Genomic DNA, 25,316 nt, shown 5'->3' on the forward strand with positions numbered 1-25,316 from the left:
GGTATTGTATATATCTATGAACAAAAATTAGGTATATTATTTGTAATAATATGTATATCTTTATGTATCTATTATTTGATTATTTCTTATAGTATTATTATAAGATTAGAATAGAAATAAGAAGCAATGTTAAAAAATAACAAAAAAAAATGCTAATAAATGATTAAATAGCAATATGAATTACTATGTGTTTTTTTTTTAATTTTCTGACTTACATTACTGAAGACAACATTTTTTTAATACATACTTACAAAAATATGATAAAATAAAGCATAACAATATTAATACATAACAATTTACTCTAGTAATTATTAACATAATTATTGAAATTATCACAATTTTTTTTATATAAATATTAATAATAAATTGATATAGAAATACTACTTTGTTATAATAATTACTTACTTAATTATTGAAATTATCACTTATTTTTTAATTCTTCATATTTTTTTACCAATAATAAAATGTATTACAAGAAACGATTTTATGCGGATGTGTGCTTAATCAGAAAAGTCAGATTAATTTCATAGATACTAAAGCCCAAAAGCTAATACTGTATTGCTTGATAACAGCATAACAGCTCACAGCTGTTTGTTTGTCAGTTTCGGTTTCGAATTCGGCTTAGTTGCTTAGTTATTGAATTCTGTTTATTAAAATAATATAAAGGAGAATATAGTGTTATAATAATAAGCAAAACAAATGTCTTGTGCTGTGGTCAGTTAAAAAAAAATTAAAGGTTCTGTAAGACTAACATTTGATTTTCAAATCTCGGCGTCCTCTGTAAGTACTTCAAGTGATTTTTTAAAATAAGAACGCAGATTTGCTTAATAAATGAAACCAATGTGCAAAAAAGGGTATTTATGTCTTGTTTTTCAAATAAGTATAACTAATCTTATTTTAGAAATAGACATTGTTCTTAAAACTCTTGTCTACCTTTTAACTCTCCTGTCTATGTTTCTTCTTTCTTGGGTATACTGGAAGAAATCTCTTCTAGGGATAAGTATACCTTTTAAACTTATTTTTTCCGTGTACACATTTTCACCTTCTATGTATCTGACAAGTTTAACAAATGGTTAAATAAATAATAAATTAAATTAAAACTCATTACGTTACTGCATTAAAAAATCTATGAATTTATTTTTTGCTTACTTATTTGATATTGACTGAATTATTATGTATGCAAAGAATACAAAATCCATGTAATTTATATAAGTATTCTACCACAGTAACTTTCTGTAGTTAATATTTTTAAGGCTCTATGTATTTTTATCCATCTTCATTCATCACTCATTCCAAATATAAAATAAATATTATGGATATAGTTGTACTAGATTGTGTTGCACCAATATATTTTTTCATCTATTCATCCATACACTGATTAAAATGAAATCCATTGCATATCTTATGTTCAACTACTAGTTACTCACTTAACTGAGCTTGATTATAGTAGACATTCTGTCATGTATTATTTTTGCTCATATTGGTTGTAGTGTAATGGTATTTAGCCTATAGCCTTATTCAATAAACGGGTTATCTAACCCGACTACTGAAAGAATTTTTCAAATCGGAACAACAGTTGGGTTTTCGAGTGGGTTCAGTAACAGGATAAAATTCTTTATAACATTAATATAAATTTGACTCTTCTTCATCCTTTAATAGATAATAAAACAAAAAACTTCATACATTAGACGGGTACAGGTTGTGGCTTTAATGAGAAAGACTTACCACACGTAGGTGACTAAGGGGGTAAAGGTTATACTGAACAGCCAGTAAATGTAGCTTGAAATTTAGCTAAATGTCCAAATACACTTAATTATTAAGACATTTATGTCATAGTAATAATACAACAAAATATGGAACTATTTTTGGCATGCTAGAAAAAAAGAGAAAATTTTTCTTTTAAATTGAATTGTAAAACTCTTTGAGGATGTCTAATTTGCTCGGACATTAAGCCAACCAAGTCCCGCTTTATTCAAAATGGCAATGCTATTTGTATTGGTATATAATATAGTTTATGTAAAATATACTATTAGATTAAGGATAATATTATATAATGAGGAAATAAACTTGTGTCTTTACTGTATTAAATAATACTTTTAATTATCACTCTTAGCATCACGACTATATGTATAATTTATACAATAATATATGCCACATTTATATATTAGATTTATTTTTGCATTTGTATGCATAATAAGTGTTCTGTATCATCTAAAGTTGTCCGGTAATACTTCCAACATTAGACATTTATGAAACTTACTATTATTATTATTATTATTTCTTCTTTGATACATGAGTAAAGCCAAATGCAAAAATAGTATAATGTAATAAAAACTTTTCAAAGTAGGATCCATATAAGGAGCCCAATTTAATACTCATCTTCTTTTTGTATGCTTCATTACTGAAGGTCGTGCTTGTCCTGAAATGCTTTTACCAATGTGTCGACTAGCTTCCTCCACACCACTTGGTAGGTGGCTATTCTCTAAAAACTAAACTTGTCATGAAATATGTTTGTTACTACTCATAAACTATTAATTTAAATAATAAACTATTAATTTTTAATATACAAGTGTATAACTAGCAGATTTTAATAATTACTGATGGATTTCAGTTTAAACAATTAATGTGAATTAAATAAAAAGAGAATAATTTACATAGTCAGATTATTCATTGTCATAGACAACATTTGATTCTTCTTAAAGCTTTGAATCAAGTTAAAACTTCTTTAAAGAAAGATATTGTTTAATGTGTAGTTTCATTCACAGTAGTATTATCTTGTAAGAGTAGTAGAACTATGTATACACTTAGCTGATATTGTGTTTCAATTTGGATGTTGAATGAGTCATTTACTATAAAATAATTAATAATAAAATCTAAGATTCCATGGTTGGTGGAAATGGAATGTATGAGAAATTATAGAAATTGTAAGGTCTTATAGTGCAAAAATTGAACTGAGAACTATGTAGTCAATTCTATTTCTTAGCTTCTAAATTCTATTTAAGAAAAAATATTGCAAATTAATTATTTATCACTTTTAAATAGTAAAAGTAAAAGTTTTACATTAGGTAATACTTTTACTTATTAATTTAAAAAATGTACTGCTATCCATTATGTGTCTGAAAATGATGAAAAAATTAATTTATACTGATACCTATTTGGTAATTTGATTGACTATTAAACATCATATACAATCAGTAAAAACGAAGTGTTTTATCAAATGTTAGAGTAACATATCACATATATCTATATTACAATAAAAAACTTATTAGAGGAACTTCACCCTACATCTACTTTACTCTGATAGCTGCTCATTATTTTTATTGTAAATAAAATATATATGTTAGTATGTAAACTAAATTGTTATAACTTTTGATATTGTCAACTGATATTGATGATATTAGGAAATATAGGATTATTATATAATCGAAATCGTAATATTTAAATTGTTATTGTTTGAATGCTAGTCTAGGAGAAACAGGCAAAATAAATATAATAGTTGTTCTGTTTTTTGTATTTTGTAAGCTGCCAATGGCTTAACATAATTTATTTGCCAAGGAATCAATAATGTTCTTATTATTATTATTCTCGTTTCATAGTTGCAACCGCCTTAAATCTAGACAATAGTCTATTTGATTGGTTTTTATAATCCATTTTATATTATTTAGTAGAGGTTAAGGAACCCAGTAAAAGTGTTTTTTTTATTTCTGGTACATATTTACCGAAAAATATCATATTAAAAATTCCATATTTAAATAACCCGCGAAAACGCTACTTCGACAATATGGCGCTGCAATGGGGTCGGTGACGTCACTTTGCTGTATTTTAATCTGTGGTACATATAGTAGAAAAGCAAGGTTTACAAGAAAGTGACTTCATCATAAGGGCGACCAATCAGGAGCGTTTTGTGTCACGTGACAAACGTTTGAAAAAAATAATTTTTTATTGATTTTGAATAAATTAAGTATTATTTTCAAGTTTTGTTGGTAAATAACCATTTTTAAACTAATAATATACACTGATTACAATAATTAACATTTTTTTTTTTCGCATTGTCAAATAGCCTATTGATATCGTAATCGTGAATTTAATTTTTTGACGAAAGTGAGTTCCGCGCCTGTGATTTTTTCTTAGCAATATAATTATTTAACGAAAATGCTATTAAAGCTTCAAGCGTTAAAAATATACGATCTTTATAATTTAAGCGATTGTAATTCTAAAATCAAGTACTGATTATTGATTAATCGATCCACGATCATTACAATCAGCTTTTCTGCTAACACTTATGACTAGGAATGCTGCGGATGCAAATGTTTTCACATCTTTTACTTGGTGGTAGGGCTTTGTGCAAGCCCGCCTGGATAGGTACCACCCACTCATCAGATACCTATTCTACCGCTAAACAACAGTACGCAGTATTGTTGTGTTCCGGTTTGAAGGGTGAGTGAGCCAGTGTAACTACAGGCACAAGGGACATAGCATCTTGTTCCCTAGGTTGGTGGCGCATTGACGATGTAAGGAATAGTTAATATTTCTTTCAGCTTCATTGTCTATGGGTGATGGTGACCACTTACCATCAGGTGGCCAACCTATTCCATAGAAAAAATATCTGCGGATGGTGTTTTTTTGCGTTCACACCTGCAGATGCGGATGGGGATTTAGAATTTTCTTTTATGTATAATAATTTATATAGGTACGGAAATAAAGTAACAAGATTAGAATTGATTTGGCTAGTTTTTTATTAATTAGTAACAGATTAAATTTAGAGGATTCACACTATGAAGAGATAGAAAGAAATTAAACCTGAACTACTGAACACTTATTCATTTGGAACTGTCTAGTGGTGTCAACAAAAATCTTCTTATTATTTGCGATAATAGTTTAAATACTTCTCGGCGAATGCTTCCCTATTTTAGAGGATTTTCAAGAGATCAATAAACCTTTTTTATTGCTCTAGCAACTCACTTTGTGTTGGTGAGGACATTGCAAACGCGCGATTGCCGGTCTCACAAAATTTCTGTCTTGTAGCAACTTTCGCAGTCTCATTCAGCAACGCTGGATAATTTACTTAGACAAATTCTATGAACTGCTTCTGAAAAGTTATGAATTTTAAGATGAAACTTAATAATGTATCTTTACACAAAGACACAAGATATCTTTATTCATTCAATATTAAAGTGTAAAAATTACTTATTAATTGTCAAAAATCTACCGGTTCGAAGAGCTGAGATGGCCCAGTGGTTAGAACGCGTGCATCTTAACCGATGAATGCGGGTTCAAGGCATGCACCAATATACGTGCTTAATTTGTGTTTATAATTCATCTCGTGCTCGGCGGTGAAGGAATACATCGTGAAGAAACCTACATGTGTCTAATTTCATCGAAATTCTGCCACATGCGCATTCCACCAATCCGCATTGGAACAGCGTGGTGGAATATGTTCCAAACCCTCTCCTGAAAGTGGAAGAGGAGGCCTTATCCCAGCAGTGGGAAATTTACAGGCACACTCACATTTTTTTTACTTTACCGGTTCGAAAAAAAAAACTTTAAAGATGAACCGGCGAAAGAAACTTACTTGTTCTTTTTTTGGTAATATTTTATATTTAATTACTTCCATTAGAGAATATTCTATACGTAAGATTTGTAACGCGAATTTTGAGTGTAAAAATCATCAAACGAATAAATTATTTTTGTGTTGTCGTTACAACTAGAATGATGTAGTATAAAAGTAGCAACATAACATGTACGACATTTTTAACATACTCAAATATCTTTGCGTTTATCCATCAGATTTTGAAATTTTAGTGCTAAAATTTTATACTTAGAGTTTGTATTTAATGCGTTGCTTAACCAAACCGATTGTGTTGAAACTTTACTGAGTTCGTTTCCAAAGGTGCTTTATCAAACGAAAAAGAACAAGATTTTGTAAACTTCTTAGACCTTAATTGTAAAGCTACGACCTTTACACCCAATTAATTCGACTCCATTGATAATCGAATTGTTATTATAATCGATTTTCACTCATAGATTCCGATTTTAGAATTATTAGTGCCGATCCATTCTCGTCCACGCTGAATGAGTAGCAAAGCTTTACTAAAATCAGGTGTACGGACTCCAGTACAGTTCAGTCTTTGCTTAATAAACAGTCAGAGGAAGAAAATGTTGTTCGTCACCTTAAAATCTATTTTCGTGTGCACAGTATGAGCGATAATCTGCTCTACTGATCGAGAATATATGACACTGACAGAAATATTTTCACGATTCTGTAGAAGATATATCTAATTAAAATTTGTAATGACAAATTACGCTATTAAAAAGATTTCATGTTGACATACTTGATTGACGTAGTCTAAAGATGTTACACTATTTTGAACCAAGTTATCATACCATTTAAGTTTAATTTTATATGCAGTTGTCAGTTTCGTGCATTAGTTTCAAAAGGTACTGAGAGTTTACGACTTGATAAAGGAATAAATTTGAAGACTGACGTAGATTTTCTTACTGTCAATTCAATTCTTGGTTGGGTTTTAGTTGTGCACAGATTATTTCGCCAATGTCACGTAGGATGGAGAAGACACGAAAGAGATTGATTGGTACAGTTGAGGAAACAAACTCAATTAAATTTTGAAGATTAGCATAGTCGTAGTAATTTCCTTGTTAATCCTTAACCTAGAACAACACAAACATTAAGGGTTAATAATAAGGTACAGTAAAAATAATTGTTAGTACTCTAAACTATATAAAATACTTAAATATAACATTCAATCGGACTATTTACAACTTAATTTTATTGCATAAATACATATATTAAATATTTACATAGAAAAGAACAAAATGGACTTAACACAAACGTCAACAAACATTCAACATTTATAGGGCGAGGGACTTTAGGAGGGTTTTGTTACCTACTCTGACTGTACATAACACATTTAGATGACTTGTTATTTGCATTGCTATATGTTATTTGCTGACATTTATTTAATATTGACGTCATTTATTGTGGAGGTGTGTCTTTTATTGTTTTCCTTAATAATACCTGATTAAGTGGTTTTAGAAAACATGCAATCGACTAATAATTTGAAGGAAAATATGTATTTATTGTTATGAAATATGTACTACTTAAAATGGTATCGTTTTTTTTTATGTTAGACTATATAAACTGTAGACTACACAAATTGAGGCACCAATAAATATAATTTATTTAGAACTGGAGACGAGATGGCCCAGTGGTTAGAACGCGTGCATCTTTACCGATGATTGCGGGTTCAAATCCAGGCAAGCACTACTGATTCATGTGCTTAATTAGTCTTTATAATTCATCTCGTGCTCAGCGGTGAAGAAAAACATCGAGAGGAAACCTGCATGTGACAAATTTCATAGAAATTTTGCCACATGTGTATTCCACGAACCCGCATTGGAACAGCGTGGTGGAATATGTTCCAAACCTTCTCCTCAAAGGGAAAGGAGGCCTTTAGCCCAGCAGTGCGGATTTACAGGCTGTTGTTGTTGTTGTTATTTAGAACTATTAAAAACGCATCAAAATTTTAAAGATCAACATAGGGTCAGACAGCTGTAAGCGACTTCGTTTTATACTATTTAATGATATTAAATCAAGCTGATGTTAGAGAAAGGAAATTCTAACAAAAAATTGTAACTGTAGAAATAAAACTAATAAGTTTACGTATAGCTTACTTATAGTTGTATTGGTATATATTCCTACGCAAATATGAAGGGTTAAAAAGTCTCCAATTAATCCCTATAAGGTTAACACACCCCCATATCGCAATAGATTGCTATGTTGCGTCAGCCATGCGTCAGCGCCGTGCCTCTTAAATGCCGCGCTTTCATTGGCTGTACGCGACCTTCATCACGTACGCGACGCCAGTTGAAATATCATATCATATCTGTGTAATCTGTTACTTATATTTTTCGTAGGACAGATAATACACATTCAGGGTTAAGGTACAAAACATATCAGCTTGTAACAATCGTAATGACTTTGTATTATTAATTATATTTTGTGACCAATATTATTTGAAAAATATGCAACTCATTTTAATTCAATTATTTCAATATCCTTTATTAATAAAGAGATTTTAATATTCTATTAGTAAATATAGTTTCACAGTACTTTACGAATCATGATCTACAACTGATCAACAATATATAGAAAACTGTATATTGTTCATATTGGTGGTAGGGCCTTGTATGTGCTAGTTGTAGATAGTACCACTAACCACCAGATCTTACAATATATAGTTCACTGTATTATTCTGCTGGTACTGGGTTGCATGTTTGTTACTTAAAATATTCAAGGTAAAAATAAAGTGTGGCATAGGAAACACCTACAAATTACTTACTAAGGCAATGTTATAACGTTATAATTGATTTTTGTATTAATAAAATATAAAACACTCTCTACTTTGTGGTCAGTGAACTATGTGAATGGCAATAATTATACAGAACCCGGAAAGTGGCGCAGAATGCAATGTAAATTGAATTTTTAAATTGTCATAATTTAAAGATTTGAAAACATATAACAGTTGTAGTTATTACTATAATTTCGTATTGAACTGTAGGATTACATTTGTTATTTGTTTTTTGAGAAACGTGCATATATTAAGTACTTCGATAGGTCCTATTTTATTCCTAACTTTTATATTACCTTTCAGATTTGAGAATGGCTATTGTTATTATTGATCGAGTCATATAATAACATATTACTATCTTTAAATAATTTCCGAAGATTATTTTAATATACTTGTAGAGGTGAGCTTTAAACGTTCTCTGTTCTAGTATTTCTTGTAGTAATGGTATGTAGGTTAGGTATATCAGCTTTTTTGGAAGACTTTTGTATATTCTTTTTATAAACATTTTCATTTCGATTACTATAAGCATATTGTGAAGCAGCCGTTAATACATTTATTTCTTTAAATTCCTCGCGTCTTGTCCTAGAGTTAATATTGTAGTATGTATTTCAATATCTCCTCCATTACCCCGTAACAACATTCCATACTTTTTTTATAATTTTTTTTTATAATATTAGACAACATCACATTCATTACTCTGATCCCAATGTAAGTAGCTAACGCACTTGTGTTATCGAAATCGAATCAGAAGTAACGACGGTACCACAAACACCCAGACCCAAGACAACATAGAAAACTAATGATAATCTACATACATTGACTCAGAGTGGCGTACCCATGAAAACTGGTGTACATACCACTCGAGCACGGAGGTCGTCATTCCATATTACATAAGATTGTGAAAATTACTAAAAAAACTAGTCTAGCAGCACTTATGTCTGTGAGTTTTCTAATTGTTTTATTACTTTATTCAAATTGTATAACTTATAAATAAATTTGTCGAAGTTAGATTAGTAAATTATTATTTCGCGCTTAGTTGTCAACCTTGGTTTTGCTATTTCGCTGTTTTAATAATTTATGTTGATTTTCTACTTTTTTGTGCGTTAATTTTCAAATGCCACCAACATCCGCGTTAGAAATACCAATGTTAATATACAACTTTATATAAAATCAGTCAAATAAATATACATTTTTTGTGTAGTATCAGACTCAAACATTTTCGTTATTTATAAAATTTAAATTGTTAGGTTTTTTTCCAAATTTTTTCAAAATATACAAGCATTGATTTCCACCGTAAAAGTGTACATTTATATACGTATAATTTTAGGGTATTTCACTGTCGTACTTTTGGTTGTAAGATAGAACTGAAATATTTTTATTATTCACTTCGACATAGATAATTTATGATTTTTAATATTCGGAATAACTTAAGTCTACACATTTACTATAAGAAAGTCATTATATAATTTTACTATAAGAAATTCAGTCTGCAGCTAGCGAGAACTACTACAGTATTACTTATATAAAGTAATAATCCATAACATAGTATAAAACAAAGTCGTGGAATTAATTTCGGGATATTTACCATGTTTTTTACGAATTTTACGAATGTCTTGTTCACGAGTCTCGTGAGACAAGAACAAGACATTCGTAGACAATGTCGAAATATCGAGCTCCACCGAACAAAAATAAAAAAATGGCAAATATCCCGAAATTAATAACTTTAATAATAAAAATAACCATGTTAATTTAAAATCTTATAAATTCGGGGAAGTAGTAGCTACCATAATATTTATTAAAGCTTATTCTAATTTTGTTATCAAAATATATTAAACCCGTATCTCAATTTTGGCGAAAAACCAATCAATAATTTTATATAATTTATAAGGTTATTTGTAATCTTATGTATAAATCTTTCTGGGATTCTAAATCCGATAGGTAGTTTTTTTTTTAATTTAAAGTTGAGGTCAAAGGAAATTAATAGAATGGTGTCACGTTGAATTTACAATCGTATTGCAATTTCATCAAATATATGTCAGGTTATAGCAAATTGTAAGTGCCTTTCAAAAGAACGCTTGACGTATTATCAATATTTAGGATAGAACTGTCATGTTACGTTCTATTTTTAAATGCGTAAAATTTTAATTAAAATCTAAATGATATATAAATATTCTATCAGGTCAGTTACAAAATATTTTGGGGCAGTTTGGTAAGAATTTTTTAAAGATGTAGTATTAATAATTTTTGAAAACTTTTATTACTATTCTATTTATATTTTTTAAATTGTGTCTAATTTGTAACCATATCATCTGATATCTTTCGACTCATTTATCGATTAAAACTTGTATCGAAGTGATTCTTGAAAATTAAATCGATTATTAGATACGTTAGTGGCGATCAAACGGATTATAAGGTTTATCAGTGCGATAAAAAAGTAAAATTAAATATAAATAATGCTTTACATATATAATGTTTAACAGTTAAATAGAAGAATTAACAACATCAATTGCTTAAATATATACAAATATGAATTAAAATAGTTACTGTGTAAATCTTGACCGCGTCGAATGGTGGCAAGAATACTATAACCATTTCCCCTTTAAATAAAAATAAAATAGTGATACTTTGTTTCATTGTATTCGATAACTTTGATCTGAAAGTATGAATTGTTTATATTATCTCTCAAATTTACATCTGAAATGAAATATAAATAGGTGTCCGTCTGTTCACTTCTCTCTGATGAAACCGAAAGGTTTAAAAATACGATACAAAATCAGTTTGTCAACTTGACGTGGAACTTCTAAAAGAAGATTCTGATTCTCCTGCATAAAAGAGTAACGTGTTAGTAAACAGCGGGATTGTGCATATGTAGCTCTATCAGGACCAATGTTTTTGTCTAAATAATCTAAAATAGAACGAAAATTGTTAAAGATGCCGGAAAAAACCAATAAAAAATATATAAATAAATTAAAAAAAAAGCTTTTGTTCTCCCATGCGAAGTCGGTGGAGACTCAGTCTTTTTTTATTCTTTAAGTGTTATGTTTATGTTTAGCTCTTGTTTGTATCGAGTCCATACATGTACCCAATTAAAGGCCTTGGATTCAAAATAACAATTGCGCTATTTCTATCATAACAAATCACAATCAATTATTTATTTATTTATTTAATACTTTATTGCACACACAATGAAAGGACATACAAATAAAGAGAACAATTACAACAAAGAAAAGAAAATAAGAGCGTGCAAAGGCGGTCTTGAAAATCAATCAATCTTGAAAAATATAAACAGTCTATGAATGTCAATGTTATGAGGACATATGATCGTTAAATTCTTTAATGACACGTTTATATGGCAAATTTAGCACGACATAATTTGCGTCATCTATACAACCTATATTTAAGTCTTGCAAAGCTAATTTAGACTCTCGTGCATTTGAAATAAAGTTAAAATTAGCTTAAAAGTGAGGTATTCAAATTCTTTGCGATGGACATAGTATCATCAATTAAATATACTTTTTCAAAGTTTTTCAGTGTCCCAAAAAAATGTCTGTAAATTTCGTAAATCGAGTCATTGTTTGGATAAAAGTGTGCCTTCACTTTTCCCGTCTTTTTAAGATTTTGGTGCTTCGTTGACATAACTAAAATGAATTAACCTAAGATTAAAACTGAACTTTGAAATAAATTTTACTCGAAGGCATGTAATAATAATGTGGAATGACAATCTTGCCAAATTGGATCTTAATTTTGCGGTATTCAGTAACAATATATTGTTAATATAATATTTTCAGCTTTGACAAGTTTTAATTATTGATTTAGGTTAAAAAAAAGTTCAATGTTAAATGAGGCATATATATTCAGAAAAGGCACGAAAAAACAAAACAACAGCCTTTAAATTTCCCACTCCTCAAAGGGAGAAAAAGCCTTTAGCTACTGAAGTAGGAGGTTAAAGGAATCTAATTAACATTTTTTGGTTAATATCAAACACTACTATAATTACACGATTTACAAACTCATTGTTGAACTAACAGCAGATGCGAACGTGTATCTAATAAGCAATGGTACTTTCCGTTACGAGATAAACAAACAAGATGAATAAGATCATGTAAACTTTGGTGATTTTGATGTATGAGTTGTAAATGAAGTTCGAGTTGACAGCAGAATACATTGAGAAACTGTTTCGAAATCTCTAGATATTTAGAATAAATATTTTTAGTGTAACTTTGGTCATACAATTTCATAACCAATTTTTTTTTCTTTTAACCTACTACTTCTTCAATACTTATAATACCTTTAAATTATTGTATTATTATTGGCTAAGGTGGTATAGCTTCAAAGGGGTCATATTCTTTCTTCCTAAATGACATTTAAAAAATGTTTTTATTTTTCACGCTTTCCGATTATTTTCAATGGCAACACGTTTCGTCGATAAACATATCGTATTACAACCTAGACGCAATAAAACGGCTACATTAAGCAGGCAGGTTGGAGTCACATGCTATAAGAAACATGATTCACGTGCTCGGCCGATTAAACTAACATTTGCAATTCGAAGAAACTCGGTAACAATGAGTAGTCGCCTTATCAAGTTATTTTTAGCATTTTCAATCGACAGGAGTTTTATAATTCCATCCTTATTAATAAATAATAGTCGCCCGCGGATTCGCTTGCGTTTTTGAGTGTTTGTCATGTTTTAGGTAAAAAGAGTTGCCCATGTCCTTTCTTGCAGTATCATATATAAATTTGGGGGATAAAATAAGGGATCATAGTAGCTCCAATTTTTAATTTCAGTTCAATCAGTCGAAAATCTAAGAAGATTTATACGATTTTACATTCCCTATTTTATCCCCTTAGGGCTGCAATTTATCAAAATACTATCTTAGCGGAAAGCCTACGTCATAACATCTACCTGTATGCTAAATTTTAGCTCGATCCGTCTAGTGGCTTAGGCTGTGTTGTGATAGATCACTGTGTCAGTCAGTCCGTGACATTTGAGTTATATATATTTAGTTGTAAATCTGTTTCAATGTTTATATTTCAATCATGCAACAGCTGGAATAGTTTTGAATTCAAGCTAAAATACATATATGTAGCTTATGTATATCTTGACTTAACATATAGGGTACCTAAGCCTACCCCTTCGGGTGAACCTGCGATACGGAAACTAGATTATAATATCTATAGTATGAAAAAACAATAACCTCCATACAAACCTGTTTAGTGATTGATAAAGTCGGTGTTAATTGATTAATTAAATGGTTGTATTCTTTGCGTTAATTTTGCAACGTTCTATGGTAATTTATGAAAATATATGTAACATACGTGTCGCCATGCCATACAATAAAATATATTAATAATAATAATGTCAAGTACTTAATGATTACCTTTCTATGCGATCTAGTTGCTACAGCTGTAACTATACCAAGGTCTTCGACTTTCTAAAGTATATAGCTCACAGTGAACGAGCGATAGCGATAAATTAATAATATATTCATAATACGTATGGGATTTAAGCTACGTGCCAATTGTCATACATATTTTTTATCATTTAAATAATATACATTGTAATAGTATTTTCAATATAAGCTTTATATTTGTCAATTGTTAAAGTGCGGAATTTTATAAAATATTTCAGGTTTTGATTTAGCACAGTCGAATAACTTATATTTAAAAATATAAAAGTAACTTATATTTAAGGGACTTATAAAAGTAGTCATCATCATCATCCTCCTGCCTTTATACCAATTTTATTTGGGGTCGGCGCAGCATGTCTTCTCCTTCCATACTTCTCTGTCAGACGTCATCTCACAAGTAACATTCTTTCTAACCATATCTTCTTTCACATAGTCCATCCATCGTTTTCTTGGTCCTCCTCTACGTCTATATCCATCCACATTTTAGCAACATGGACTTATAAAAAGTAGTATTTTTTATATTTATTACCTCAGAATCCCGTTAAACCCATACCTCTTGATGTGAGTTTCGGTATACGTATGGATTTCGATACTGATAATGGAAGCAGTCTTTCAAATTATCCGAAAATTTTGTTTTCAAGATTTATTGCGATAAATTTTGGTGTTAGGTAAAAATGTTACCAATTAAAGGTAAATAAAGTAATGCTTTGTTGAAATTTTTTTCTCTACTTTACAAAAACACTGTAGAGGTAAAGCGGGCAAAAATATGTGCTGTCAAAGTTGATTAAATCGTTTGTATGACGTTATCATACAAACGATTATTATTATTATATATGTGATTATTATTATATATGATTATTATATATGTAACTTGTTATGTACGACATTATTGGGCATTAATGCATTTTTCAAACGAACTTGTAACAAAATTGTATTGATAAAAAAATTCTAACTTGAGATATACTTTCGGTTTGATAACCTAATATTTTTAACTAGTTGTCACTAGGCTCGCGTTTTAGGGGTTGTTTGTCACATGTTAGGCAAAAGAAGTAGCCTCTGTCCTTTCTTGGAGCTCAAGTTTGCCTCATACCAATTTTCATCAAATTCGTCTTAGTTGTTTGGCAATGAAAGGGCGCCAGACAGAAAACAGAGTTACTTTCACATTTATAATATCAGTATAAAAACACCACACGTGAGTTAAAAAAATTGGGGAGCATTATTTTTTGACCTAATTATTTTTTAAATGTGAGTTATTTTCGCAGTATCGTTTCAAGTTATGTTAAAAAAGTATATAATATGTGTAATTTTTACTTTAAACTTTGATTTAAATATAAAATCTACATTTGGATTAAAAGAAAAGGTGACGACAGTTTATTTAATTTAGTTTATTTTATTAATAGAAATCATGATGTATGTTAAATCTTTAATATATATATCTAGATTTTTCCCTATCAACGTTTAACGAAATAACATAGTTTCACTAGTCTGTTGTTCAGTGTGAATTAAAAAAACTGTTAGTGCTTACGTCATTTATTTTCTCAAATGGGCTGACGAAGCTCACGTATGCAGACTAAAAGCGCGCTCAGTTAATAATAATTATATCACTGTCATGTTCAAACATGCCTAGCAGCTCGAAAAACTAGTATATAACCAGCTTTGTCTTGCTTAATCATGTAAAGCGGACAAGCAAAATTGGTAGTCTTTTACTTAATTTCTAACAGGAAAACTATATTCAATTAAAAAAAAAATCATTGTATGTACAGCTACAGTAGATTGTTAAATGTCGCATGAAATTTTGCTGTGGAAAAATTGCAACCTGCAATGCTGATATATTGCAGAATGTGTTTATATTCAACACAGATTTTTTTAATTTAGTTCAGAGCTTTATTGATCTATATTAAATACACAATGTACTTAAGGTACTTAATTAGATAAATATTAATGCAGTATTGCTTAGAAATGATTCGCAAATAAGCCATTATTTCTTGTAAAGTAGAGGATAAAAATGTTTATTGGGGTTATCCCTATGAAATAGACCTAAAACAAGTCTAGAGTAGTCCAAAATTCTGCTAAAAAAATCTTTCTATTAAGTTTTCTATTCTTAAATTTAATCAAGCGATACTTTTTAGCAGCAGGATATTTATAATTGAAGTGCTTTTTTCTGTTGAATCGGTATTCCGGTTAAAACTAGAGATACATTTTCGAAATTGGCGATTTAAAAGCACTTGTAAAAGTTTACTGGAATATATTATATTCTTGAAGGTACGGTTATGTGCAAGTTCTTCATGATCAGTATCACCTCTTCAGATATTATACCGTCAAACAGGCATCCTAAGTATTGTAGTATTTCGGTCAGAATAATCAATGAGTCAGTGTAACTACCGTCAAAACACAAAGTACATAACATCTCAGTTTCGAAAGTTGGCGTATTAGCGTGATGCAATGGTTAATATTTCTCAAAGTGCCAATGTGTATGGGTGGCAATTATCATTATATTACCGTTATCAATTTTTCAGCTGGAAAATGTTCACTGTTGGACAAGAGCCTCCCCCAAAAATCTCTACAGCTGGTCTTTCTCTACTTTCATCCAATGACTTCCTGCCACCTCCACCAGATATCGGTACACTTTTGCCTGACCAAACCGTGCTTTCTGATTCGTGGTCGCTAATTATTCTGCTCGTTCTAAAAAAAAATATTTTTTTTTTATGGTAATATAAAAATTTACAATTTCATACATAATCGATAAAGTAATATAGAAAAATAAACAATGTCAAAAGTATGCCATCAACTCGCGTGTTTTCCATATCCTTTTAAATTAATATTAATGTAAATTTGCAAGTATTTTAGAAGATAAGTAATGTGGAACGGGTATTATCAAAACAACTTAAAAAACTGTACTTTGAAATAAATCAAATGAAATTTATTCATTAAAAAGTTTTTTAACGTAATCCTTTTCATTTTCGTTCGAATTTCAAAAGCAAATTATTTTAAATGTAGACTCCATTCCCTGTCTTGTCCGTCTTGATACATATATACTGCTCTACAGGCTTTTAAAATATCCTAGAAACTCTCAACTCAGTGTAATCGTATATTACTGCATAAATATTATAAACGCATAATATTGTGTTTCACTTCGACGGATGGATTTTATAATAACAAAGCAGGATTTGATTTATATTAGAAATATAAATATTATTTAGAAATATACTAAAAAAAATATTATTAAATTTTAATTTACTCGTAGTTGTACTAATTATATGTTTATATAAAAAATAAGAATGTCTGCTTATAGGTTATGTTTGACTTGAGACCTGCTCGTATAATCAAATACCAATGCGTTCAGTCTGTCACGTGTTTCCAATAAACAAATGAATTTAACAATAAACCGCTGTTTTCCAAGTAATGTCTTGCTACGTTATCGCGTGCGCCGGAGTGGTTGTTGCGTGACGTCACGGAGGCGCGTTAAATCCCGCCAATGAGAGAGCGACATTTCAGAGGCTCGTCATATAGCCAACATGGCCGCCGAGCGGTCCGTGTTCTGATAAAACATTTGTAAATTACCTTGAAATGCGAATGTTATTTGAATCAACTATGCGAATTTTATGGAATTCGGTGATTTTTTTGTGTAAGAGTTAAAAATTTTATTTTATTTTTTAAATTAAAATACTTTCCAAATTTTGTTGGAAATAATTTAGTCTAGTACTTGAATTACTATACATAAACAACAACACCAACAACAGTCTGTAAATTTCTCACAGCTGGGCTAAAGCCTCTTCTCCCTTTGTGGAGAAGGTTTGGAACATCCTATACATATTACTATAGATCAGTAAGCACATATAAAACAAGAACCAAAAAAGGAGTGTTTATGATAACATTTAGGTACATTTTTAATATCCGTGGCATCACAATTATAGATCAGATAAGAATCATGATAAAAAATACAGAATACACAATGAAATCGCAGTCACAAATAAATTTCCTTACATATTACCAAGACTTTAGAACGACGGACTGGGCTACCCTTTTTCCTTCCTTAAAAAGACTTCTGCAAATCTGAGGTAATGTTTCTGATAAGAATACAATACAATTACTCCATGTAGTCTTGATACTTAAATTACGTATTTATTTTGTTGTTCAAATTATTAAGTGTTAACCTTCTTCCTTACAGGTGCACTTGTATTAAATCTCCGTCCGATTTTTCTTTTAAATATTTTCCGTTACGTAAATACAGAGGATACAATTTTTTGTTTTTTTTTTTTATATTTCCTAAGAAGACAAACCAAACCTTTTATTTACTGGGTATTTATTCATGTTTCCGTCAACAATATACATCGGTTGAATTGAAAGAAAAAGGAATCATAATTTTATAGTAATATAGAGTAAAGTGGGCTATCGAGGAGCATGGCTCTATGATACAAATTCTCACTTTTGAAGTTCATAATGACGTTTAAAATGTGTAACAAAACGAAGATATACTAGTCTTGAGATCAATCCGTTTAAATAAATAAACAAAACTCGTCACCTTTATAATATTATAAGATGAAAGAAACAAACATCGAGTCATATAATAATGAGCCTTACTCAAAGCACATAAACAACAATTTTGTCTTAGAACTGAAAACTACAGTGTCCTCTTCACGAGCACAACTCGCAATTGGCCGGTGTCATTGTTCCATATGTTTCCTCATAGTAGTCCTTAAGCACATAAATAAAATGTTAACAAAAAGAAAAACCGACTTCAAACAAAACACTATTTTAAAACAAATAAAAATGCACGGGAAGCATTACCTTTCAAACAAAAAAAAAATATGAAAATCGGTCCATCCAGTGAAAAGATATGAGGTAACAAACATAAAAAAAAATACAGACAGAATTGATAACCTCCTCCTTTTTGAAGTCGGTTGAAAAAGACTGGTTAGACTAAAGATTGGAATTTCATTAAACTCTTTCCCGCTGTTTTTCTTTCACCGGTTCTTCTGAGGTTCTTTTTCCGAACCGGTGGTAGTGTTAAATTTGACCATCAAAAAAAGTGTAATGCTAATGCATATTGAATCAAACAATTTGAGTTTTATTGAGTTAAGTTTCGACTACACTCACATGGTTTATACAAGGATATATATAAATATACCAATTTTAGATTGAAGAACAAATATAATAAGCAACATACTTGTTTTTTTTTCCGCTTAGGAAAGTACAAATTCTCTGCCTATTTCTACTATAATATGCATGTATTATATACATACAAACCTTTCCTATGAATCACCCCGTTTATTGATGAAAACTGCATTAAAATCCGTTGCGTAGTTTAATAGATCTAAGTTTACAAATGACGGAAAGCGATTTTTGATACTATGTAGAGAGAAGAAACACTCAAAACTAAATTCCTAATTCATTCAGTTTATTTGTACTTCTTACTCTGTGTGATATCATCGCAATAATTATTTTGAAGGTGACTTTTGATTCGCAATGGTTTCAATCAACGCATCTTCGTGTACCGTGACGTATATATGTACGTCACAAATCGAAAACGCAAAACAAAGTTATGTAAATAATACTTACAGAATAATTTAGAGGTAGACGGTACAATTTCGTCTGTGTAGATTCCACTCTCTCATCAGATATTCCACCATCAACAGTAATATTTATTATTTTTGTGTTCCGGTCTGAAAGGTCAGCGAGCCAGTAACTGACGCAAGGAATATGACACCTTGGCTCATAAGGTTGAACGCGCGTTGGCGATGTAAGGAATGGTTAACCTTTATTATAGCACCAATGTTTAGAAGAAGCGGTATCTTGCGATTAAGTTATTTTGACCCAAATTTAAAGCAAATTTTATCATGAATGAAAAACTAAATTTTGAAAAGCTTATTTTGTGTGGGCCCAAAAAAAATATCAAATCACCCCTGAGGATCATCATCCCTGAGGATGAAAATATACATACGTGTGAATTTTTTTATGAACTCTGAATGAACTTATTTTCTCAAAGTATTACTTGACGCAGATTGTTGTTTTTGCGTTTTTCAACCGACTTCAAAAAGGAGGAGGTTATCAATTCGTCTGTATTTTTTTTTTGTGTTTGTTACCTCATAACTTTTCACTGGGTGGACCGATTTTGATATTTTTTTTTTGTTTAAAAGGTAGTGCTTCCCATGGGGTCCCATTTTAATTTTATTTTTTTCCGATGATGGTATCCGTATGAAAACGACATAAGTCTTAAATTTGCATTATGTATGTGCGCGACAAATAGGTGAGTAACTCAAAATTGGTTGGCACAATTTTGATGATTCTTTTTTTATTTTAAAGGATATACTTTAAAGATAGTTAGTAGTAAATTATTGCTATATTTGGAGTCGGTGACAGCCAACCCTATACTATATCTATCAAAAAACAATACGAGAATACTTTAAGAAATATGTTTCTTACAAATTACCTTTTATACGATATTATACTGGGTCAATCAAGAGGCTCGTATTGCTTCTTGCTTTTGATTGTTGAAGCGTGTGCCCGTGGCTGACACCGGCTCCAAATATAGCAATAACTATAACTACGTTATATAATCGTAAATCGACTTTTAAGTAGTCTAATATTTTTCATTTCATTTTACCTAGGAGGACTTTAAAAAATATGTTAAATATGCAATTATTTTATTACTTTTTAGTGCATTTTTATTTGTTTTAAAATAGTGTTTTGTTTGAAGTCGGTTTTTCTTTTTGTTAAAATTTTATTTATGTAAACATATAGTGTGCCCACCCCATTTCGCTCATTCATTGTTGCTCTTAATTATATGACATGATTGTCAGTCTTTCACCTATTTTAAGTCGCAAAATCTCATCTTTTTATGTCGTCCTGACCTTGAGAGGAGACTATCAGCTTAACTCAAGTGCACTCTCGTGCAAACTCTCATAATCCGAAAATCCACTCTTTCACGACCGAACATTTTATGATGAAACAATAATACAATCAATATAAATATGAGACAGCGATTATGGTAACATAAATAAAAATATATATTCGTTCGATAGTGTTACATTTATCATTCCCTTTCCTAACGGGTTTGCACGTATCCATCGTTATTAAAATAGAAGAATGGCTTAACCGCCAAAGTGATACTATCGGGAAATAAAACTTAAAATTTAGGTTATAAACCTCATTTTTCCAAAAATACCGTTTTGGCGCCTTAGCTTTTCTCTTTCCCATGACGAAATGTATATCAAATATGACTAACCGGTTTCAAGAGGCAGCGTGCGCGTCCTCACGTAGTGCAGTGGACCTCAATGACGTAAACTATTTTCTTTATTAACTGGGTTTTCTAATAATAATTAGTATATATGTAATCAGTAATATATTCATTCAATTAAAAAGGAATGGAAAAACATACAAATTATACATAGCTGTATTGTCATCCTTTGCCTGTTTATGATTAATTAAAAATGAAATTTAGTATCATTCAATTTACTTGATCATGTATAAGTCAAAAAGTGTCAATTTTATACCCATTATACACACTAAATATATACCAGAGTACTCAATATATTCTATAAATTTATATTTATAACTTTTATTTACATTTGATTTTTACGGCTAATTAATAAATACCATGTAACGTAGTCTTCTCTGTTGGTATATATAAAAAACTCAAGTTAACAAAAGATGGATGAGCTTATTGTCTAAGCCAACACTTGTTCGCACATATGATTGTTTGCTTATAACATGATTGATTGGATACACAAGATAAGACTATTATTAATGTAACACTGCGGATTAATTTTGAAAAACATGAAATATTTACTTGGAGGTAATGAGGTAAGTCAAACATTCGTTTTCAAAATTGTATCATAACTAGCGACCTTAATATCCTACAGAATTTGTTTATTTACGACATCACATTAGAAACTTATAAAATGATCAGTGTTTACTATATTCTCTATTTATTAAATACAAAATCATTCCTCCCGAATCATTCTATCTTTAAAAAAACCGCATCAAAATCCGTTGCGTAATTTCAAAGATCTAGGCATACACAGGGACAGACAACGGTAAGCGACTTTTTTATACTATGTAATGATGATGCAAATGCTGAAACAACATAAGATTCAACTGATGAATACGTACTATCTACTATCATGTTGCTCATAATCCTTTACATTTATTTACTAAAAATATAATGTATTACATCATATTTGTGATACAACTAGAAATGACTTAATTAGCGCGAATGATTGTGAGGGATGGATACTCTGTTGCTCTGTCGTAAAAACTACATCATCAGTCTACTGCTCTCCACTGCTGGACATAAGCCTCCCCTCCTCCGCACCACGTTGCTCGGTTCTATGCTTCCCTCATCCAGCTTCTATTCAGACTGGTGTAAAAACTACGGAACAATCAAATTAGTTAATAGCTATGTGAATGTTAGATACGTTTCAATATTTCGATCCAAAGTCGATTATTTCTCGCAAAAGTAAAACTCGGTTTAATCCTCAATCAATTCTACTATTTTTATCGGTTATACGATCTCCCGTTTATTTTCCGATCCAACATCAACAGAAAAGGAACTGGACCGTTGTGTTGGTAGATTAGAAAAACGCCTCAACGTTACTGTTTCGATTCGATTGCGATCGAGTGACAATTTGTTATAAGATTCGCCAGTATTTGCTATGTCGGTTCCAAACTAACAATAAGCCTTTAATGCAAATTTAAGTACATATATTTTCCGCTATTACTTGAAAATAGACAGTTGCGTCGACTGCGTAGTTTAATATGGAATTAATACTAAGTTCAAAGAAATACTGCATTCTTGTGGTGCATTTTATGCAAATGGAAATCTTGTGCTTCATATTTTTATAAAACATCTTATTCAAGTATCACTTAAACTGCTAATATGCGTTCATTTATTTACTTTACTTATAATTGTAAACTACCCTATAAGTTAAGATACAGCTTCTCGTAAACGGGAACATCAAATAGTTGGTGATAAAAATAGTTTAAAATACTTACTTACATTGTCGTGTTTGCAAAAACGACAATTTAACTTCTCCAAGATTCAGAAGTACAATAAAAATTGCAAAATCTTTTTTTTTTTAATTTAAATAAGACCTCAAACCAAAAAGTTTCTAATACATTTATATAATTGTATAGATCGATTAACTCAATAGCTAGAAGCTATACATGATAATTATTTCTAAATATATTATGTAAATAAATTTGTAGGCTTACATACGTTTCCAACTCTTCAGCTCGTAATAATACTACTGATGATGTAAAATTTAAGAAGATAACTTAAGAAAGAATTAAAATACCAAGATAATTAAGTCCTAGCCGCATCATACGATCGTAAGACTGCTTTCGACCAATCAGAAACAAGACCGCAGCCGCACCTACAAACAGATGCACAAGAAACTCACAGCGATGCAGCAGCGCTTGATAATTTAAACAAAAAGGACATTAATATTGTCGAAGCGCTGACGGTACAAACATTCTTCTGACGCGTAATGGTTATGTAAAACAAGGTTCAATAGCTTAGTCAAATCTATTATAATTATTTCAGGTATCAAATTTGCAGATTTTGTAATTCTTTATGTATCGACGTTGTAACGGAGTTATGTAATCCTATTATCCATTTGTTTCTAAACGATAAAGGTTTTAATGGAAAAATACTAAATAGTTCTATCACTATTAATCTTTTTGATTTTCAACAAACGTGCAATTATAAGTTTTCTCCGTAATAAGTTATGGATTTTTTTTAAAGATCACGATAATATTATCTAATCTCAAATTGATTAAGATTGTTATATTATGTTGTGTAATAAAAATTTCCGTAAACGAAGAAAATTATTCACAACAAAAGTTCAGGTGAATTAAAGGGCAGGACCCATTAATTAATATTTTAGGTCACTTAAAACTGACGAATAGTATAATCCGATAAATTTGTGTGTGTATGACATTTACATGACAACGCCTATATTTTACTCAATCAACGAAATCGTCAAACAATAATATTTGTGCAAAACTGTCACGTTCCTGTCTAAAGTCTTTCTAAAAACCACTTAATTCGACAACGGACGCTATCGTCAATGCGTCATTGTGGATGTATCGTTGTTATCACACACACAAACGAGTAGTATGTGCACGTCACTTTCATCCAATGGATGATGTATGTGTGCGTTGGCCAATGTAACTACACTTTACTCTGCGAAACAATCGTTTTTCAGTCAGTTGATACCGGATTTTCGATAGAGACGGACGTGTTGTTGATCGATACTCGAACTCGTCGTAAATTGTAAATTGTGAACAAGTGTCGTGTTGGGATTAACTCGTACATAGTTCTCGGTGAGTTTTATTATGTCTATTGTATTGTTTGTTCACATTGATCTTGATACGCTTCGAATATTCTACGTCCAGAAATAAACTTTTTGGCACAACTCGCCGCGCTCTACCCTTGAAGCAGAGACGATATATAATTTTCATGAATAAGATTTTTTTGCAAATGGCATTTATGTAGTCATATTTGCAAATTTTGAGAGTACGTAAATTAAACTTTATTTAAGTGTTGCATAATGGATTAAATCGTATAAAACACGCTTGAACTACGTTGATTGTCATTGACGTAATCTGACAAGTGTCTTTTACTGTCAGTGTTAAGACTTCGTTACCTAATGGCACACCAATCATCGCTTCAGTACAATGTTCTATTTTATTATATTAACAATCTAAATTACAATATTATAAAATCTGAAAGAAAAGGTTAAGTTTTTGCAATTCCATGATGTAAGAGATTTAAGTTTTGAATGTATTAGTTATTGTGAAAGATTGTAATGTTTATTTTACATCGTTTCCGTGCTAACCGATGCTCCGTTATTTTATTAATCTTTATAAACCTTATAAAGATATTTGTTGTATGTAATCTTTTTATTGTGATATTAAAATATATCCATTGTTCTTCATTATACATCTCCTTTATGTTCATTTTGTTGAAACATGTCAACTTTGTTACGAGATTTTTAATTAAATATCTGTAACATAGCTATTTCTTAATATAAAACTAACTTTACTTTCTTATATAAACATTAAATAATCAGATTCGCAAAGTTAATTCTTAAGGTCAACCAACATGCGTTCCTTGAAATGCCATTCACTATGTTATATACAGGTTTCATTTGTGTAATCATTTCATTATCACGACTCTTGTTCCTGATGTGATTAAAAAAAGTATTTAATTATATTCATAAATTCAATACGATTTGCTAATGGCTTATATTATGCGCTACTAATACATTTTGATTAATATATCTTTATTTATAATGCAATGAAATACTGATATGGAATACACTTACAACGTTGAAAATTTTTCAGTCGGTAGACAATACAAACCGTCCCTACGTTTTAAGTTATAGGTTGGCGGACGAGCATATGGGCCACCTGATAACTGGCCACCATCACCCATAGGCAATGACGCTGTACAAAAAATGTTAACTATTCCTTACATCGTCAATGTGCCACCAACCTTGGGAACTAAGATGTTATGTCCCTTGTGCTTGTAGTG

General features: G+C 30.4%; 1 protein-coding gene across 5 annotated transcripts in view; it reads left to right on the forward strand.

The window, feature by feature from the left end:
* The first annotated feature begins 599 nt into the window (after positions 1 to 599).
* LOC124540417 (trehalase-like) overlaps positions 600 to 25,316 on the forward strand; it is a 76,141-nt gene continuing 51,424 nt past the window's right edge. For 4 of the 5 annotated variants that reach the window (XM_047117948.1, XM_047117950.1, XM_047117951.1 and 1 more), the window contains exon 1: positions 23,969 to 24,103. The gene's annotated coding sequence lies outside the window, so the exon portion shown is untranslated. Of the gene's footprint in view, positions 781 to 23,968; positions 24,104 to 25,316 lie in introns of those variants that run through there. The other variant, XM_047117949.1, reaches the window with a different exon arrangement.

Source organism: Vanessa cardui, chromosome 25 (assembly GCF_905220365.1).
Source record: "Vanessa cardui chromosome 25, ilVanCard2.1, whole genome shotgun sequence".
Classification (NCBI taxonomy): Eukaryota; Metazoa; Arthropoda; class Insecta; order Lepidoptera; family Nymphalidae; genus Vanessa; species Vanessa cardui.